The sequence below is a fragment of the Pezoporus flaviventris genome, unplaced genomic scaffold, assembly GCF_033815535.1.
Source record: "Pezoporus flaviventris isolate CSIRO_AGI_PZ_B2104156 unplaced genomic scaffold, CSIRO_AGI_Pfla_v1 ptg000004l, whole genome shotgun sequence".
Classification (NCBI taxonomy): Eukaryota; Metazoa; Chordata; class Aves; order Psittaciformes; family Psittacidae; genus Pezoporus; species Pezoporus flaviventris.
The window spans coordinates 882,051-886,903 of NW_026892552.1; positions in this window are offsets into that span (position 1 = coordinate 882,051).

The following is a 4,853-nucleotide window of genomic DNA, read 5'->3' on the forward strand; positions in this document are numbered from 1 at the left end:
GATGTGGCAATCTTTGATGCATATGTATTAGTCAATGATGTAATCTGTGTTGAATATGTATTAGCTACGAAATTCTTAGTGTATAAATTGCGAGCGCGATGTGACGGGGTTGAAGCCAGATTTGGGCGCATGCCCCTGGTTTCCCAGCGCTGCAATAAAGCACCTCATATAACCATTCCAGTGGTTATGTGTCAGTTCTTACGCTAACAATGTGGCACCTAATTAGGATGAGGTACATGAGATTTGGTCAACAGGTAAACAACGATTCTGCATAACAGGAAAATTCAGAGGAGCAAAATTACTTGCTCACTGAGTAGGCAGCTCAGTTGGTACTTCTCTTTGTACACCTCAAAGGCAAATGGCAAGGAAGGGTATTGTCTGTTCATTTTCTGATGCTTTATTGCTGCTTTTACAGAAAAGGGCAGTGCTCTAAAACCCACTAAACAGGTTTCAGCAAGTAAATAAACAACCTCCACAAGAGGAACAATGAAGTACCCTAGGACTGTGGTTTTGAGTAGTCCTAGTGACCATCAGACAGACAAACCATGACTTCTACAGTGTCTATCTCTGTGACTGCTTTAAAGAAGCTGTGGAAAAGAAGACTGTCCTTTGTTATACTCAGAATGAATCCCAGTTATTTTCACAAACAGATCCACAACAGGACTGTGCACAGGATCTGAGGAACTTGCCTGGCTGCACATCACCAGTGCTGCTCTTTCCTTTTTAAAGATAATAAGCAGAAGGGTTTTTTAAAAACTACCTTTCTTTAAAAACTACCTTTCACAGGGAAGGTCAAGAGCCTTCCCCACAAAAACTACTGCTTTACTGGACTTTGAAAATATTTCCATAAAACAAGTGTTTCTAAGAAGATGAAAGACACTGCTAAAACCTATTGAGTTAAGGAGTCAGGAGAGGCCTTCTTGCTCTGGGTTAGTTTAGAAAGCAGCCACACTGTGATGCTGCAGGAGAAATATTTAAGAGGGTGGTATCCAAAGTATTTCTATTCTTTAAATCAGATTAAAAGGAAGCATGGAAATGAGAAGGGAGAAAGAAACCCTGTTACAGGTAGGGGCATGGCTTCATTCCAGCAGCATAAGCAGATCAGAAAGCTTCATACAGAGACTGCACATACCATGTGAGATGCAATAAGGCTGCACTACTCACTGCCCCTAGAACTTGCTGAGACACTCTTGCCCTAGCCCACATCTCCCAAATGCAGGAGGAGCAGTCTACATGCACTAGATTTACTACAGTACCTTCAAGAGCCAAAGCAATGAGAAGAGGCCTTTTGGTGCCCTCTACCACAGGCTACTACAGGAAATGAGGGAGAAACGGGCAGTCCTCAAACTGCATTTCCTCAAAAGCTGGAGAGCTATGCAGAGCTCCCAACAGCCCTGCCCAGCAGCTGCAGACAGCCCTCTCTTATCTCTACACCAGGGCACCCTGCACAGGCATCCTAGTGTACAGCAAGCGCCTTTGCTCCTCTCCCTGCTGCTGCAGAAGATACCCCTGGGTTCAAAGTCCCTGGTGCAGCACATCAGGTGCCAGAGGGCATAGCCACCCTCACACAAATTTTGCTACTGCTCTTGGGCCACTCACTGCCAAGAACCATTGTGAAGAGCTGCAGACAGGCTCAGCAAACACCTGCCTCTCCCCTGGGAGCTGTTTTATGCTGGACCCTTGGCTGTGACCGAATTTGAACCACGCTGTGTTGCCTGGCTGCATAACCATACTGGTTTGGAACCTGAGTGACCTGTTTGAGGATGACTTTCTGGCTTGATCTTGGATCAGCCTTGTCACCGTGGACTTGGCTGGGAAATCCTGGCTGGCCCTGGTCCCTACTGCTGGACCGGCCCTGCTGGTCTCACTCCTATAGTCTAGGGCTGCAGCCTTGCACATGAAACCACTGCCTCTGCCTGTGCCCTTCCAGCACACTTGGCTCCCAGCTCATCTTCCTGTAGGCAGCAGCCTGTCCTTTCTTTGTCGTGACAAGAGAGTACAGTGCAGTGAGGCAGCAGAGCTTGGTTTGCGAGCTGCTTTTAACCACAAGCTAAAGAGTATGAAGTTGTATGCAGTACAAGCAAAGCCAGAAGCACCTGTGTGCAGTTCCAGCCTCTGCTAGCCACTATTATGGGCTGGGGGAAGGCATGGTGAACCAATATATCTGTAAAGTTCTGCATCTACATAGGGAAGGGCAGTGTGGTGGTTGTATGGTTTACCTGTGTCTTTGTTCATAATGGTGTTGTAATAAGCAAAAAAAGCTCTGAATTCAGGAGGTCGATGAGACATGGCTTTGAACACATTGGGCAGAAATCCAGTCTGTTCAAGGAAAAACAAGTCAAGAACTGCAACTTAACACAGAGCACAGAGGTGACATTGGTGCACTAGGCTTAAAGAACAATTTCTTAGCACAGCAGTGCTGGGGAATCTCTGCAGACCCATTCGCTTGCCCTTTGAGCCCATATAGATATGACTGAACATGTAATGATGTGCCTCTACTTGCTCTCCCTGCACAGATGCTGCTATGCCCATCTGACCATCCTAAACCTTCTTAACTCTCTTCTTACCTCCAAGCTTACAGGACATGGCTGGCCCTATCTGAACAGCACATTTTTTGAGGTGCCAGCATACAGTGGATATATCTGCTGGCACAACAATGCTGCCCTGCTTGTCTCCCCATTCTCTCCTGACAAGTGCCAATGCCCAGTCTACCTGATAGTGTTTGAGGCTGCCTCTCCCAGAGGCTTGCTGCCTCTCATATGAAGGATTAGCTGATGCTGCACCCACCTGTGTCTGGATCCCAGCAGCTGGCATTTATCAGCAGGGGTTCAGCCTCAGTGCCAGGCTGTCCACTGCAGTTCTACTAAACAAGCTAGATTCACTGTGATTGTGGTAACTGCCCACAGACACCATTAGCTTACTAGCTGCTGTTCTTCAGGGGTTTTACGAAAAAGGAGAGTAGCTCAGGCGTCACAGACCCCTTTGGCAACCTCCCTCCACTGCCACACAATTGCCTGTACCTTCCTCCTGTTTCACTTGTCTGCTTGTTAGTTAACCAAGGGGAAGCTCTATCCTCTTCATCCATAACATATTAGTTTGCTTAGGAACCTCTGGCAACAGAGGTAAGCTATCTGAGTCCACTAGGTCAACTGGATCCTATATGCAGGTCTTTATTGAATCCATCAGTGCACTGACACACAGAGGTTTGTGTCACACTGCGTGAACTTTGAGCTGACTCTTCCCCGGTATACCGCATTTACCCTCCAGTCTGCTGACTCCTTTCATGAAGCAGACTTTACGAGGCCACTGCAATGGTAGCAGAGCACAGATTTAACAGGCTGGCGGGAAGGATAGGGAGGGATGGACCAGCACTTCTCTGAGAAGAAGTTTTTGGGAGAGAGACGTTTTCAGACAGCTGTAGCTGGTGGAGTGTTTTAGACATCAGGAAGGACTCTGTGGCATTCCTCCTCTGCAACAGTAGGGAAGGACACTCTTATCCAAGTCCTTCTTCTTCCCTTTATACACAGTTCTGGGTTAGGCTTACTGTTCTGTTACTGTGCAGCCCATTTAGCTTTGGAGAAAAAATGTCAAGCTCAAAAGCAGAAATAGCTCCTGAGCCTTTTAATATTGTCATCAAAACAGCTTCTCCTCCATTTTTTCTCCTTTAAAAGCATTAAAAATACTCCTAATAGTGTCTCAAGTAAACACAGTTGCTCTCCCAGAAAAACAAAGTGCTTTTCAAAGTGTTCCAGCTTAACCCATGTGCAGGACCCATCTGAAACAACCCACTAGTCTCATGGAACCAGGCAGACTTACAGCAGTGTCAGCACACTGCATGATTTCCAGTAAAATCTATAACCTGTACACTGTAAGGAGCTTTGCAAGAAGTGCTCCTCACTTCAGCTTCCTGTCAGGTTTCTGGACTAGAGTGGATAAGAACTTCTCTTTTAGCATTTATAACCTACCCAGGTTTTGTACCCTTCCCACTGACAGAATCTTGCAACTCTTTTACCTTCCTTTCTACTTCCTCCATGAGCTCCATGATGTCGTATGGCATGTCTTTCTTGCTGGGTACTGGGTACTGCCCAACAGACCTTGCAGTGTTCTCTTCCTTGGTGCTGTATGCCACCAAGGGCTGCCTCTGGAGTCCCCCTGAAGCTAGAAGAGGCACCAACTGGGGAGAAAGGAGGCAGGAAAGTTTATTTGGAGGACCACTTACCATCTTGGCAGCCTAAGGAGAGAGGACTTTTCCTCAGCTACTGGCAGGAGTGAGGGACACCTCTGTAAGCCATTTGGTACTCCATGACCAAAGGAATCTGTGCTCTGGAAGACAGAAACCCAAGTCCTATTCCTGGCTGTAGCCCTAAGCTGCTGTGTGGGCATCCAGCAAGCATTCTTTGCCCCCCTCTTATGCACCATCTTAGCTGCAGGCTACAGACGAAACAATGAAAGGGTAGGAGACCATAGAAGCCGATGACCCCTTCCCGCTCCACCATTCCTTCCGCGAACAGGCCCCGGGCGGCCCGGAGGGCGGCTCCTCCAGAAGGTGCCTCCCTACCGTTCCCCAGGGACCACCGGTCGAGCCCCTACTCACGGGCGGGCGGCCGAGGCGCAACCGCACGCCCCGCAGGAAGGAGCCACTCACTGCCAGACCTCTCCACGCGGGCCACGGAACAGAAGTGCCTGAGCAACCCCTGACCTAACCCGCCTTCCCTCGGCAGGGCCCGCCCCACGCCTCGCCCCGCCTCGCCTCGCAAAGGGGAGGGCCCGGTTAGCCGACCGGCAGCGAGTCGCGGACGCTGAGTGCTTGTCGCGGTTTATTCTGTCAGCTCACTAGCTCCCGCGGCGCCACG